At 34.8% G+C, this 17,632-nt stretch overlaps 1 protein-coding gene across 2 annotated transcripts in view; it reads right to left on the bottom strand.

The window, feature by feature from the left end:
* The window catches only part of LOC126825420 (phosphatidylinositol 4-phosphate 3-kinase C2 domain-containing subunit alpha), a 684,289-nt gene that overhangs the window by 278,269 nt on the left and 388,388 nt on the right, over positions 1-17,632 (bottom strand). For both annotated transcript variants that reach the window (XR_008788423.1, XM_056101571.1), the window contains exon 19: positions 11,140-11,328. The gene's annotated coding sequence lies outside the window, so the exon portion shown is untranslated. The remainder of the gene's footprint in view (positions 1-11,139; positions 11,329-17,632) is intronic.

The following is a 17,632-nucleotide window of genomic DNA, read 5'->3' as shown; positions in this document are numbered from 1 at the left end:
AACGTATTTATTGTGTTAAACCGTGTATACACCTACCTTGATTACCTACTTAATCTGCTATGATTGACTGACTTAATCCTTTCTCGGACAATTCATCAATCTAATCTTAAACAGAAGTCACTGCTTCCCCTTCATCGGACTATTCATCAATCCAATAAGAGTGGTTATAATTTTAATCAACGTTTTTACCTTCTGGTTTCTCTGTTGTCGGACATTTGAATCACAGCATGCATCAACTGACAGCATGTATAAACTAGTTATAGATGTCACATATCGTAAGCGTATATAACACCCTAAGTCAATGGACAGTCATTTTGTCTGCGAAAAATTTCACGTCTTTTAAGACTCCATATGTGACCCAGTATGTCAAAATGAGTCGGAATGCACAAAATCTAATTTTAAACTAGAGACAAAATAAGTGAAAATATTGATTTTGATTGAAATTGAGATTTTCACAAAAATGAGTCTATAAATATACTATCTATCGACACACAAGTTCAAAACAGCAATAAAAGTTTTTAGAATACCTTTCTTTGGACGTTTTGTGAGAGTACCGTATTCTTAAATCTGTCCTATTTCTTGAAATTCTCAATGAAATTATAGTTATGTTGAAATCTTCGCTCGCAGCTGGACGACCGGTCATTCCTCTTGCATAACAATTGGCATCGTTGTAAAGCGGAGAATCTCAAGTTTACAAATATGACCAAAATATTGCCTATGGTAATTATTTGGTTTCGGTGATAATATTTTTGGGTACCTACATGCGATTCACTCTGATAAGTGGCAGAAAAAAATTAATTCTGATTGTATATTGATTGCCGTTGAGTGTTAATCAAAACCACGTCGCGGCATATTGTAAATTAATCGACAAGCAGGTGTGTCATTGAGTAATACTAATCAACTGTCACGGATATATGATAAAGCCGTCGACAACTCATTATTTACTCCAAATAATTAATCCAAGCAGTGATTATTTGATATCTCGTTTCATCTTTAAAAAAATAATTTATAGGCCTTAAATGGATATAAACAAAATGGCTAATAATTTTCTTTTCGAAGAGAATTTTATTGATAGCTGAATTCCGTTTACTGTCGCTTCATCATATGGCATTGCAAAGTAAGGAATGCATATTGGATATTATTGTTTAAAATTCTCTTATCACGACCAACGAGCCGAAATGCGACGATTCTCGAGTGGGAAAAATTGTCTGCCATTGTTTAATTACATCGAAGTCAAAATGCACGAAAGTGAACGTAAGCATTTCTTGCCAATGAAATTGACATTTCTATAGGGACTCACATTTTGATACCGTTACAGTACCTGAAAATAATAATGGACCCCTCGTACATGCAAAACTATATTTTAATTCAAGTGTTAAAAGAACACGCATACAGCTGTGGCGGCTTCTTTGATGATTACCCTGATTACCCAAGGTGCTAATCAATTGATGAGATTAACTGAAGTAAAGCTTACCCAAGTTAAAATATACTATTCAAAAAAAGTAGGGGATATTTGATTTTGGGGGCATAATACTAAAATATGCAAATGACTACGAAAAAAGTCACTATAGAACCTAACAGAAGAAACATTTCCAGTTACATGTGACGCCCAAACGCACCAATAGCTACCGCATGGAATGCAGGTGATGCTTGGGATCATCATGGGGGTCCAACCCAAGATTTGCACGACTCTGACTTTGAATGTTACAGTCATTGTGGCATTGAATTCCAGGGTGGAAACATCAGTTTAATTGTTTTAGCGACCAGAAAACAAATTTTGATATGCGTCGGCTTACCCAAAATGAAAGGTTACGTGCCCTTGGCGCGGACGATGAATGTTTCTCAGTCTGTCATAAGCAGGCTATGGTCCAGATACCGTGATACACAATCTGTACAGGACAGACCACGCTCAGGTCGACCAAGGGCGACAACTCAAGCCCAGGATCGATTTATCCGTACCTTGGCCTTGAGAAATCGTGTCATCACAGCAAATCAGATCAGCGCTCGTCTTCAAACAGACACTGGTGTGAGAGTGAGTGGCCAGACGATTCGGAATCGACTGCATAGGGGTCACCTTCGCGCCCGACGTCCTCGCGTAATCCCTTGTTTGAGAGATCATCACATTCAGGCAAGACGTAGTTGGTGTAGGGATCGTCAACACTGGGATAATCGACGCTGGAGCAATGCGATGTTTTCAGATAGTCAAGGTTCACTGTTGATTTTTTGGACAGGCGTAGGAGGGTGTGGCGTCGTCGAAACGAGCGCTTCCAAGACGTTAACGTCATCAGACATGATCGATTTGGGGGTGGTTCTGTTATGGTGTGGGGAGGCATCACTGTTGCTGGAAGAACGGCTTTACATGTTGTTGCAGGGCGTGTTACAGGTCAGTACTACCGGGACAACATCTTGGCAGTCCATGTTGTGCCGTTCGCACGACGTCATGGCCGCCGTTTCATCTTCCAGGATGACAACGCAAGATGTCACAGGGCCAGGATCTTAACAGGTTACCTCCAACAACAGAACATCACCACATTACCTTGGCCAGCACTGAGTCCCGACCTCTCCCCCATCGAGCATGTCTGGGACATGCTTGGACAGAGGTTACGTCAACGTCAACAACGTCCTGCCAATGTCCAAGAACTTGCTGCTGTGTTGCAACAGGAATGGGACAATCTGGACCAAAATGACCTTAGACGTCTCATTAGGAGTATGCCACGTCGGATCAATGCTTGTTTGGCAAACAGAGGAGGATTTACCCGTTACTGACTTGGTTGTGATGCTGTGGTAACTTTGCTGTTTGACCCCGGGTATCATTTTACCCTTATAATGGTCAGTCTGTGCCTTACTTAGTCTAACGATCATTTGGAATAAATCGATGAATGTGAACTTCATTTCATTTTGTCATTTGTTTCTTCGTCAGTTTCATTAGGTGACTTTAATGACACTTAAAAATCAAATATCCCCTACTTTTTTTGAATAGTATATACAAAACATAGACTACTAATGTATAGATTGTTCTTCAGTACAACATTATCACGTGAATATGCCGTATGTGTTGTGGATTTTTCGTTACGAAAAGAGTGCATTTACTACGATTTTCGTCGTCAGCACCCTTGAAATCCTAAATAAAAAAATATTAAACGACAAAATAGCAAATAAACGGCAGAAATCGTCGGATCAATTTTTACTACGATATTTGTCTTCAGCACCCCTGAAAACCCATGGAAAGATATATTCAAAATCAAAACAGCAAATAAATGGCCTGGTCGCTATGGGACTTTGTTTTGGAACTTACCAAATCTTTGACTTGCTTTTTCTCAAAACTTACTTTTTTAAGTTGGGTAGCTTCAAATGGACATAGCTCAGTCAATTTTTTGTTCGATTCAAACAAACTAAAGATCAAATTGAAGGTAATGAGTTGGAGAATATGAAAATAAAAATAACTCAATTTTCAAAATTTCCCCATTGCGACTCATTATGCCAAGACAGGTCACATATAGAAATTCTCATCCACAGCTGCACATTCCCGCACGGAAATTGCTTAACATATAAGATAGTGCTTACTATGAAACTATGTGCTATTAGTCATGTACGCCATATGCTGAAGTTAGCAATACCTTTTTACGAGTGATTTAACTATCAATGTAATTTTAAAATACTGATTTATGAAGAAGAAAAAAGTGTTTTGACATCACCACATGTAATTTTGGAGATATATTACTGATCTGAGTTTGATGCAGGTACGGATCGGCAAGCTTTCATTCTATCGTATTATGACAATTAAATATGACAAGCCAACAGTGGGTCTGATGTCCCCCGCCGAAATCCCCAAATAAATACACTGAGAACTACTAAGTGGTCAATCTGTGCACAGCCCTTATAGAAAATTATGTCTTGGGCGTTATCTATACGTCTTTCGAAAGAAAATTAATTTTTGGACTATTACTCGGTATTACCGCATTAAAACTGTAAATAAGGTGTGTTAATTAACAAGGGTGAAAAACTGTCTGAGAGGTGAGTTAATTAACGCTAGGGGTGAAAAACTGTGCAACGGTGCGTTTTCAGTAGAGGTGTGTTAATTAACCGACCGGTAAAAAATGAATGTCAATGTTGTGTATTGTTTAATTGGCGTGTTTTCTCGTTAGTTGCGATAACTGCACCAAAAGGCGTATAATCAAGGACCGGCAGGCTTTATCTGACACATACGTGTTAAATCAAAATTTGGGAAGTAAAACTGTTTTACCGTGCGATTTATCATTCGACCGTATGTTTTACGCAGTTCTTTGTATAATTAAAGACAGGTCTTTAAGGGTCTGTGCTCGCTATGATCTATGTTTCTCTTATGTGTCTTTTATATTGCGTACCATTTATATAAAGTTGCGTTTAATGAAATAAAAATATGAACCTTAATCTATCGTATACGGAAAGGCGAATTTAATGTCGTCATTTATAAATACCCAGCAGTCAGTGCACAATATGAATATCCACGGGAATATAGAGAGTAAATCCAGCAATAACTATTTTTTCTACTACCGAAATATATTTCTGCTTTATTACTAAAAGGACGCACACTCACCGTTTGACATTTATTAAATTTATAAAAATGTGCCACGTTGCGTAAATTGTGCATCCTACCTTCAATAGCAATATCCATAAAACAGAAATCTCCATATTGATAAATAATACGGCACAACCAACCGAACAGTGGTAATTTCCACACAAATGATATATTTAAGCTAAAATTACTTTAGCTTTTCACTTAATTTATATCGCATACAATCAAAGGATCCTCATTCCAGAATTTGTAATTTATAATAGTCGCTTTTATGCAATTACAGAATTGTCCTGTGATCTAACATATCAAAGAAGCACATACGCCCGATATGACACGTAATCATTTTTCGAGACTTTGTAGATTGGACTTCCTTGTGTTTTCTTCGTGATCCTTTATATAAAACTACATGTTAAATGGTTTCTTCAACTTTATTATTAGGCTGGATTGGCTTCAAAGGTCCCTCGTTCTCAATAAATGATAGCTGCTCGGAATACCTGGGTGAGCTCTGATCAGTCTCACTCAACAATCTCTTTTATAACCCCATAATTTCTGCACGTCCTAGACTGACCTTGACTTTAATTTCCATCCCAAATATGGAATAAACCTCCCCATTTTCCAAGACTAGGGGGGGGGGGGGCGGTGGAACATTACCTTATTTGGTCTACCAACCATATGTCATAAACAGTTAGAATTTGATGGATATTTTGTTTTACATATAAACATGTCGTTCGCTTTTAGTAGTACGTGGGATTTGACTCTATAGAAAGAGTTAACCAACAAATTTTCAAAGACCCAATATTGTCTATATTGTCTTAAGGACCAAAGTCTTACAACTTGTCTTCTATTCTTTCGACTATACCTGACGTTTATACTGCGTACCATATAGTCACACTACTTATAGATAAAGATGCATTTAATAAAATAAAAATATTGACCTTAATCAAGTCGAAACTTTCTTTTTTTCTTCTAAGTATGATTGGTTTGTACAATTTTATCCGTCAATCAAACATGTCATTGCTATCAGACCAAGAACTAAATTTCCTTTTTTTTTTTTTTAAAAAACTTTATTTTGCTATTTATTAGTCTAACATTACTATTTCGAAAACTTATTAGTAAATCTTACTCTTAATTAAAACTAAACTTTATTGAATTATTAATAAACTTTGATGTGTCTCTTTAATTATAATTCTCCAAACTAACTCTGACCTCTTGACCTTACAATTTTATAATTCCCATTTCTGTTTTAGAATTCTGCCAAAACAATTTCATTAATATTTGATATTTCACACGTCAGTAATGTGACCTTTTTGACCTAATCATTTACAATTTTGTATTACGTTTTGACTAATATTTCGTTTTTGACATGTCAACCAAACAACTATATTGTTATCGTACACCACTGAATGTCTAAAACAAGCAGGGCCCTTAGCCTATTCCAACACTATGGTGACATAACATTATTACATAGAATTATGTTCAAAGCAAGTGACGTGCACTTCACTCCCTCGGAACACCAGTTGTTGATATTTATATAACCATGACAATCAGAATATACCTAGCCTTTAATTATACATATAGTTTCATTCACTCACCACTGAAGTCATGTGACTTTTACATACATCAAATTTAACACAGTGTTTATACCTATTGTTTTGAATAAACATACTAGTACAATGTGACATGTCAAATTACTAATTCCTAACCACCTTGGGTGAACAATTTAAAGCAAAATTGAATTAATGACACAAAATAGGACTTAGCAAATATATATTTAACGTTTATATTACATTTCTAAAGCAAAATTTAATTAATGACAAAATAACATTTAGCAAATATATAGTTAACGTTTATATTACGTTTCTTAAGCAAAATTTAATTACATAAAATTATATACGGACAAAATCTACCGTATACCTCCACTTTTCTAAAAAGTGTCGTATTCTTACCTTAACCTCGTATTAAACTCATATTAATGACTTTGCAATAATCTCACAATTTAACGAGCTGTTAATTTCAGTTTTCCAGGAAAAACTATACCAAAATCCCTAAATTTAATTACATGAGATTTTTAACATAACCCAACTTTTTATTCAAAAGTTAAATTACCCAATTTAGTCTAACTCGACTAAAACCATAATCTTGAGTCCCAAAATTACATTAGCTTTATATAGCTAATTAAATACATATACGAACAACACAAAAACACAAATTAACGAATTTCAGTAGAAACCACGGCCAACTTGGAAACTAGAGTTAATCACTCACAAACGTCATCCTTAGCTCTGCCTTCTTCCTACTGCGATCCGGAGACGACATTAGTTCCTTACTTTATACCCTATTCCGTTTCCTTATTATTATTATTCCTAAGTTATATCAACATTTTTTTTTTTTTTAAAACCTACTCCCTAGAGACCCTCACTTTAACTTTAATTTTACTACAGGTTGTGTTAACCTGATAATATACACACCTAACTAGTGATAATATATATTGTTTAATAAACCTATCAATCTCAAATATCCTCTTTAAATGGCATTTAGTAATTGGAACATAATCAAATAACACACTATTTATGGATAACAATTACTGTGGTTTATTTCACTGCGACGTTTCAACAAGATTTCACAAGTCGTTATCAAGCATATAACACAAATAAATAAAATGAAAACAAAATAGCTATATATATATATACACGAGCAGTGCGAACCCTCCAATGGGATGCAAAATCAGCAAGCATGAGCAACTGTCCCAAGCCGTTAAATAAACAATGTACATATATGGTTATAAACTGTAATTGGTATAGATAAGTGCAGGAATGAAGCCAAAGGATCAAACAATTATTAGCAGGTATAATGAGTCACGAGCAACTGGTCCTGACTGTAAAAACATATCAAATAATACAGTAATTAGTTATAGATGAAAGTAATAATAAAAGATGAAAGGACAAGTATTATGGGGGGTGAAACTGAAGCCATAAGCAGTTAATCCTAACAGTGAAGGCAATATGCAGTATCCGCTACAGATGGTCAAAAAGATTATTAATTCCACACTATCCGACCTACCAAAACCAGATAAACTAAAACCTAATAAAGCCCCTATACGAGTGTTTATACCCTTCCATGGAAACATCTCCCACCAAATTAGAAGATTATTAAAACAAGAAGCGCAGATAGAAACCACATATCTCAAAGGCAAGACAACCAAGGATTTAATAAAAGCAAATGGTAAGATAACCCCCACCAAACCCATCTCCCCAAAAGGGTGTGTTTACCAAGTCATCTGCAGCTGTGGGGAATCATACATTGGAGAATCGAAGAGGCCCTTAGACATCAGAATTAAAGAACACATGTCGAAAACACCCACCAACCAATCTGCCATTGCCGAACACCTATTTGAAAACCCGCGCCACCGAGTGAACTGGACTAACGTCAAAAAGTTAGCTGTTAATTGCCACAACAAACGAAACCGAAGAACCCATGAAGCTATTAATATACGCAGGCATGAACCAAAACTAAACAGGGACCCAGGAATTTACATTCCAAGAGCGTATGATCGCATCATTAAAATGTAGTTTACATCGTCTCTGAACTATCCTTTAATTTTAATATTTGTATTGCTTTTAACTTTGTACATCTCCTCAAATCAATTACAATTTGCTTTACTGCATATTGCCTTCACTGTTAGGATTAATTTCTTATGGCTTCAGTTTCACCCCCCATAATACCTGTCCTTTCATCTTTTATTATTACTTTCATCTATAACTAATTACTGTATATATATATATATATAGATTTATTTAATATGTTTTTACAGTCAGGACCAGTTGCTCGTGACTCATTATACCTGCTAATAATTGTTTGATCCTTTGGCTTCATTCCTGCACTTATCTATACCAATTACAGTTTATAACCATATATGTACATTGTTTATTTAACGGCTTGGGACAGTTGCTCATGCTTGCTGATTTTGCATCCCATTGGAGGGTTCGCACTGCTCGTGTATATATATATAGCTATTTTGTTTTCATTTTATTTATTTGTGTTATATGCTTGATAACGACTTGTGAAATCTTGTTGAAACGTCGCAGTGAAATAAACCACAGTAATTGTTATCCATAAATAGTGTGTTATTTGACTATCAATCTCAACTTATGAATAACTATATGTTATTTCCTACACAGTTGCATTTTAACATTTATTGTATTTTAATCTGATTTTAACCTTACTATTATATGGTCTGTAAACAAATTAACAAATTCAATTTTCCAGCCAAAATGTATTTACCTAATTCTGCGAATGAGCTTATTTCCACCAAAAATTTTCTCCATCAGATTTCTTTTTGTTCTTCCACCAATATTTTTCTCCACCAGATTATTTTCTATTGCTGGTTTGTACGGGTTTTCTACTTCCAAAGTTGCTGCTTACTCTAAAGGTCAAAACTGAGGTACTGCACCAAATAGAATATGTATTCTTCTAGATTCCCTTGAAGGTCGAATCCTGGTCACGGCACCAAATATAATATGTAGCACCATGGGCCTTTCTGTGTGACATGGAAAGCGGTGATACCAAAAACCGGTCGCCACATCCTACATACAACCCATGCATCTTTTCTTACTACATATCTTAGTAGCCTTGTGATCGTCTAGAATTTGTCTCTAGCTGTCTTTACTTCTGCTTCACGTGTATTTAAATATTTATTTCTTACTGTTTTCTTAAGACGTTTGTCTTCTCAGTAGTTATAACAATGCAACTGTTTGTTTTTACATTTTATATATCAAGCTGGATACATATAAGCATAGTATAGAATACAATACTAAAGTTATTCTCAACCCTAGCTAGTCAGACACGATATGGGCGAGTCTGCTGATAGAATGGTTACATCTTTCCCCTTCCAGAATCTGTCTGTTATCTAACAAATTCTCACAAGTATGATAGTTTTGTAGCTGTGGGTTTTGGACGTTCAATTATCTAATTGGTCAAATATCATGTAAATAAGTATAGAGATTGGTCAAACAAGCCAAATGATGCAATCGTAATTTTCCGTCACATGTTTTTCAACACAATCTATCCTTGAACTTAGAACCCCTTTCCTGTTATTCTCAGGCTATTTCACAAATAATTAATTTGCGTTTTAAATAAACTCATACCATAGCTAATATACTGACAATAGAGTATAATTTGTAAAGATAAAAAATGTTGTTTAACCCATCTTATTTCTCTATTCCTTGTCTATAAATTTAAAACAATGTGGCAACGACGATATTGCTACACAAATACATGGGTGGTGCTGATAGGCTAGATCAAGTAATGTCATATTATAAGTATCCCTATAAGAAAAGAAAGGCGTACCGTGTCATTTCGCACTTTGTACTGAAGTTACATTAGCTAATGCTAAAGTAGCCTACAATCTAGCTTTCCCTGCGAAAAAACTTAACAGTAAAGATTACCGCATAGTTGTTAGTAAAAGTCTTCTTGCTGAGAAAATTCAATCGGTTAACTACAACAAACCCGAGGCACATTTCCCAGCCCTCTATGAAGATAAAACCCATAAGCCTGACTGTATAGTTTGTTCGGACAGGAAAACTGGAAATCGAAAACAAGTGAAAACCTACTGTAAACGTTGTAATCAACCTATGTTTTGAACGATATCACACAATGCAAGACTATAAAATTTGTTATTGAACTGTAAACGTTGAAATCAAGCTATGTGCATTGTTAAATGTTTTGAATGATATTACACAATAAAAGACTATAAAATTCATTATTGATCTATAAATTTATTTTATTTGTGATTCAAATGAACATTGAATTGTCAAATGCATTACTACTGAATTTATTTTAAAAGTACTGATTGAATAATGTTTTTGGGTTTTTTAAGTACCAATGATAAACACAGCGCAAAGAAAACACCTTTTGAAGTAGAATAAACGAAAAAAAAAAAAAAAGAGAAATTATTTTGTTAATTATGCAAATTAACTGAATTTGCATTTTAAAATGAGGTGAAAAAAAATAGTGCAAATTATAGATCAACTTATCCCCTTCAACTTTTTTATTGGTGTCAAGAGTCTATCCCTTATAATTATCCGGCAGTAGTCATTTGAAATAGGCATATAAAATATTTCACCGTAGCCTTTATTTAGCCTGACCAGTTGAGGTCATGACGTCAAAATGACGATGACCAGTTAAGGGTTAACTTTGGCCTCTAGAGCATCCACAAGGTTTTTTGAAGTAATATTAACTTTAAATTCTAGAGCGTCCACAATTGCTTGTGGACACAGGACCGATGGCCAGACGGGGCGACAATATACAACCACATTAACAAGGTTTTCGGAAAAGAGGGAATAACTCTTGAGCTAAAAGTGGTAGAATGCTGAATATTGATATGAATCGTCCTCTCATGAACAGCAAATGTTGACAGATGGTCAAACTGATGGACAAGGTGACAACAAAAAAACATTTAAATGTCTAATCAAAGCTTTAATTTTGTGAATAACACGGTTACTCTCCTGAACAATGACCACAGACGTAGCTGAATCAAACATTGAAACTTATGAAAGTCCATTTAATAAATAATTTTTAATACTCACCAGAAAAATTGATGTGCGAATCTAATACTTTTACATGATTGTTCTAACAACATTCGAGCTAAAGGACAATTATGATAACTTTCAAACTTTAACGCTTGTATTAATTGAGGTAGAAAATCAATTAAATCATCAGTATTAATTCTTCTGATACATTTTACAGCAAACTCTCGTACTTTCAAATCAGGATATCTGTAAAATTTTAACATAAACATTAGGGTGGTCCTTATTTTGCAAAATTTTGAAAAGTTAAAGGGCTACCCTCAATTTATGTTGGAATTGATGAGAAAAAAATGAAAAAAAATAAATAAAAGAATAAAATAGTTTTTTAGAGGGTGCTACCGTCCATCAAAGTTCAAACAAAATGTGACTTTTTGGCATTTTTTTCAATTTTTTTTTATTTTTATGGAAAAAAGTTATACATGAAAATAAATGTTGTTTCCTGGTTAATTAGAATGTGAACAAGACCAAAATAATATTTATAAAGCTACACAAACGATTCCAGTGTTTTATACAGAGGTTCGAAATTTGGCGAAATCAAGATTTTTCCAGGAAATTGTATCTTTTTCCTAGACCTTTACTTCTAGCCCTTCTGTTGTGGCTTTTGGTGTACCCCAAAGGGTCTGTCCTCGGACTGATCTTGGTTAGCTTATACAGTAAACCACTTGTTCTCATAGTAAGACATCATGGATTATTGTTTCATCTATATGCGAATGATACACAATGGTACATTTTGTTCAAACCTATTAAAATTAACTTTCAAAGCTGAATGTTGAAGCTTCTATTGCACACATAAAAATTTGGATGAACATCAATTTTTTTAAACTTAATGCAGGTAAGACAGAATATTTGGTAATTGGGTCTTTTTTAACCAGGAAAAAGTTAAACTTTGATCTATCGATACAAGCAGGAAATAGTTGCATTGTCACTTTTCAGTCAGCCAGAAATATTGGTGTAATTTTTAATTTAATTTTTTCTTTGGAAAATCACAAACAATATCTTTAAAATAAGTTATTTTAATCTCAGAAACATAGCTAAAATATGTAAATATTTGTCGTCGACAATTAGGGTCTTCAAGTAATAATTTGCTCCATATTGAGAAAGATAGGTTGCCATGCAACGAAACATACGCCCACAGCAGCTAAATCGTCCGGGCAGTCAACAAGTGTTGTTGCATATTTTTACTATTTTCGGTAATGAAACATTTAGAATACACTAAAATCCGATAAGAGTAACAACTCATGAAGTAATTATCAGAAAACTCTTAGGATTTGTTTGGTTTTTATAAAGTTCTGCCCCAATCTAACGTTTAGTATACAAAACTTTTAATATCATGGATTTAGCTGTTCAAGTCATAAAAATTCATTGAAAATCAATATACTTGTTCGTCTCAAGATCTTAAACTCTGTGTATAAATCTGAAGTCAATTGGATGATAACTTTAGGGCCATAACTCTGGCAGTAATTATCGGAAATCGCTGAAAATCAATAGGATTCTTCGCTTCATGACCTTAAACACTGTGTATAAATTTAAAGTCAATCGGATATTAACTTTAGCCTCTAAAGCGTCCACAAGATTTTTTTAAGTGATCAAGAGCCATAACTCTAGCAGTAATCATCGGAAATAGCTGAAAATCAATAGGATTCTTCGTCTCATGACCTTAAACACTGTGTATGAATTTAAAGTCAATCAGATATTAACATTAGCCTCTAGAGCGTCTATAAGAATTTTTGAAGTGATCAAGGGCCATAACTCTGGCAGAAATAATCGGAAATCGCTGAAAATCAATAGGCTTCTTCGTCTCATGACCTTAAACATACTATATAAATTTAAAGTCAATCAGATATTAACTTTAGCCTCTAGAGCGTCCACAAGCAATTGTGGATGCCGGACCGACGGCCCAACGGACGCGACAACAATATACGACCACATTTCAATGTAAGCGTATAAAAATGCCACAGCATAGTTCTCACATTTATTGGTTTTAGACCATATCTTCTTACGGAAGAATTGACGCAAATCCTTATAATGAATAACTAATACCAAATTATAGACTAATTTCACAGCAAGCGACACTAGCGCCCCCTAGAATATTGTCGTGCATAGCAAAAGAAAAATATGTAAGACATTTAAGTGACACATGAATTATCAATATTGATACGTGAATATTCAATATTGGATTATTGCTATCAAATAGCATTGTAATATGTAATTTTCTTAATTTTTCGGTAAGCTTTTATTTCTACAATTGGCACAAGAACATAATACAGTTGTAAAATAATTTGAATGTATTTTTTCTCCCAAAACGTTTAAGATTTGCGTAATTTCTATGCTGTATTTATTTAAAAATACGACAGTTGGTTGGATTTAAAAAGCAGTACTTTATATCTGCTTGCCATTTTTGAAGATCACAATTATCTTGTTTACACTGTGTGTGACCGCAATAGAGGTGAAGGTAATGTCAAATTTGTCTTGAATCTCCAATTCCAATCACCCAAAAGTCACTGCCTCAGAAGCCACAAAAAGTGGTACTGCAAGATAGATTTCTCTTAGATGAAATTAATGAGAGTTTTTGACAGCGTAAATTGGTATTTCCCACCGGAAGTCAATGAAAACTACTTCCATTCGCTTTAAGTGTATCATACATAGATGGTTTTGGCATGATGATAAAAACCAAGAATAAAAATTCAGATCATGAAAATCCCACCATTAATGGCGGAAATAGCCATGGCCTCAATCAGTCGTCCCGATTTCAAAAATGTCCCTCGCAGAGCGGTCAAGGAGTCAAAAAATTTGAACCCAAACATTTTTGGATAGCATGGTCCCAAATCAACTCAAAACAACAAAAAATCAATTTTAGCGTTCAAATTCTACGGGAGCTGTTTTGATGACATGTCATACCACACTGTCACCCCATTTAGATGGGAAGTTTTGGTCCGATTTTCAGGAAATACAATCTTGACTGTAATTCTGGTGTAGCAGTAATATACTTAACAGTTTTAAAGATAGGTTGCCAGGCAACCAAACATACGCCCACAGCAGCTAAATTATCCGGGCAGTCAACAAGTGTTGTTGCATATTTTTACTTCTTTCGGTAATGAAACATTCATAATACACTAAAATCTGATTAAGAGTAACAACTCATGAAGTAATTATCAGAAAACCATTAGAATTTTTTTTGATTTTTATACAGTTCTGCCCCATGCTAACGTTTAGTATACAAAACTTATATCATGGATTTGGGGATCACGTGGCTAAGTGGGTAAGACGCTAGCTCGCTAGCCTGGAGGTCGGATGTTCGATCCCTGCATTGGCCGAGAAAGTTCATCCAGATTTTCCGGCGTGGTTCTCCCTTGTCAGTGATGCAGGACGGAGGGGCTGACAAGGAAAGCTGTCTAGTCGTTTGGATGGGACGAAAAACCGAGATCCCGTGTACACATTGGCGTGCACGTAAAAGATCCCTTGGCAGTTGGAATTCGATATAAGAGTAGGCCGTAGTGCCGCTGTCCGGGCAAAATTTCCCTCATAGCACACTGTATGGCGTATGCCCGTCTTCATTAGCCCAGGTTAGGAGCAAAAAAGTAGGACGTTAAACTCCATTTCATTTCATTTTATATCATGGATTTAGCTGGTCAAGTCATAAAAATTCATTGAAAATCAATATACTTGTTCGTCTCAAGCTCTTAAACTCTGTTTATCAATCTGAAGTCAATCGGATGATAACTTTAGCCTCTAGAGCGTCACAAGATTTTTCAAAGTGATCAAGAGCCATAACTGTGACAGTAATTATCGAAAATCACTGAAAATGAATAGACTCCTTTGCCTCATGACCTTAAACACTGTGTATAAATTTAGAGTCATTCGGATATTGACTTTAGCCTTTAGAGCGTCCACAAGATTTTTTGAAGGGATCAAGGGCCATAACTCTGGCAGTAATTATTGGAAATTGCTGAAAATCAATAGGCTTCTTCGTTTCATGGCCTTAAACACTGCGCGGGTTCGCTGGTACCTTCAAACGGTACTGTGAGTGTTTTTCGATAATTATATATTTATCAATAATGGATGTGATAGATTTTTTGATTTAATGTTTGTGCGTGATCAAAAGGACCATTTTGATGTGAAATATATGTATTGCTTTTGTATTTTGACCTATCTGTTATGGAGAATGTTTACATTGTGTCGATCAGCTGTCAACTGTCAAAAATTCAAAATGGCCGCCCCAATGGGCCTGCCGTTAGCAACCTTTATTGACAAATAGTTTGATCTCTGCAACTTTTATTGTAAACACCATAGTGGTTGACTGTGCCTTGTTGTGCTCTGTGTTTTTCGTGCCTGTGATTAATTGTGGATTAATGTGGATTTCGACATACAAATATATATTATTTATGCGCAGGCGTGGTAAAGCCGTTACTTTCAAATAATTGTATAACAGTTTTTGTTAAGTTATAATTTGTTGATAAATTTGCGACAGATTTCAGTTCTATTGTCGTGCATGTGGAACATTTTTATGCGAAGTAGTGTTTGCTGTTTAAATGTAACTATTGCGAAGAAACATTTAATTATCGCCTTTTCATTAAAATTTAGGCCTAATTTTAGGAAGCCTAGATTGAAAACATTATGTAAGCGCCTAGGAGGCAGCTGTGTATTTGTCCTGCGTGTGTTTTTGTTTAAAATAGTAACTCTGAATGCAGTATTTTATCAAAATGTTTCATAATAATTTGTATCTGTTGTGGCTAGTGAGCTATCTGAATCAACTCACCTACTATCAATCACAACTGAACTCTTACAACAATAACATTCAAGCCAAATCTCATTGTTTTAGTAATAATAATAATAATAATATTAATAATAATAGAGGCGTGAGGAGTGGAAAGCAGTGGGTTAAAAAGATTGATGTTTTAAAATCCAACTACTACTATTAGAAATGATACAGTAAAAAGACACAGAACAGTAAACAGGGGCAATCTTGTTACTATTCCAATAATTTCTAAACAAATCGATCAACGCCCAGACAATACACAATTGTGTCTTAATGCATGGCCCGTCGAAAATAAAACAGTCGCTTTGAATGATTATACATACGACAACAATGAAGTAATTGGGAGAAATCAAAGACATTTAAAAGTTATCACCACCAACAGACCATATGAACCTCTAAACACTAATCCACTGAATATTAACATTAATCATAGCAATCTCATCCAGCTCACCTCAAACTCTATCAAATATCACAAACAGATCAAAAACTTTAGACCAAAACAGAAGATAAACAACAATCTTATACAAATTAGAAAGGCGGTTGAAAATGAAGCGTCAGTTTTAACAACTTCGTTTGGATTAATTAATGCCAGATCCGTAAGAAATAAAACAACAATTTTATCTGATTATATTTTTGAAAATTCTATTGATATTTGTGGAATAACTGAAACGTGGCTGAATAATGACTGTTCGGACTCATCGACAATCGCAGCTTTAGTACCTGATGGATATTCTATACAACATTGCCCTCGCGTTTAACGTGGAGGAGGCGTAGCACTTATATTTCAGTCATCTATTAAGTGTAAGAAAATCCGTCATGACCGTTTTGATTCTTTTGAAATTTTGGATTGTTCTCTACAGTTTTCTTTCAAGGAAACTAGGATTATTACAATTTACCGCCTGCCCAATAGCAAATTGTGTCAAAAGTTTATGGAAGAATTTGGATTATTTCTGGACCAGTTGATGATGACTAAGTGTTGCACTATTATTTGGGGAGATTTTAATTTTCATGTTGATGATTCCAACGACTCTACCGCGGTTGATTTTTGTGATATGCTGAATAATAGATCTCTCACACAACATGTTTCTTCTTCTACTCATAACGGTGGACATATTCTCGATCTGGTGATAACTAATCCACGTGATATTAAACTGGATAATCTCTCTGTCTCGGACAAATTAATATCTGATCATTTCCCGGCAACTTTTAATCTTATGATCCAGAAACCACAACCAACAAGAAAGACTTTAACATATCGAAGGTTTAAATCATTTGACATAAATAAATTTAAAGCGGAAATAGTGAACTCGAATTTCAATGGCATTCAACGTATTCAAGATATACAAGAGAAGGCAACCCAATATCACTCAAAGCTTGCTGAAATTTTGGACTCGCTTGTTCCTCTTCAAACGAAAACATTTACTATTCGTCCCAATACGCAGTGGTTTAATGATTCTATTTTAGAAGCCAAAAGGGACCGTAATAAGGCTGAACATCTGTGGCGGAAAACAAATCTACATGTCCATAAACAGGTTTATAAATCTTTAAAAAAACAATGTGAATAAATTAATTGAAGATGCTAAAATTAAATTTTACTCTGATAAAATAGAAAATGGCGAAAACAGACAAAAAGACCTGTATAAAGTTGTGAATTCCCTTTTGGACCATAATGCTGAGCGTACTATCCTCCCGGACAATGATAATGACACTGAACTTGCAAATTTATTCTCTGATTTC

Source organism: Patella vulgata, chromosome 6, assembly GCF_932274485.2.
Source record: "Patella vulgata chromosome 6, xgPatVulg1.2, whole genome shotgun sequence".
NCBI classification, from domain to species: domain Eukaryota; kingdom Metazoa; phylum Mollusca; class Gastropoda; family Patellidae; genus Patella; species Patella vulgata.
The sequence above is the reverse complement of the archived record's forward strand: the minus strand, read 5'-3'. Positions and strand labels throughout refer to the sequence as shown.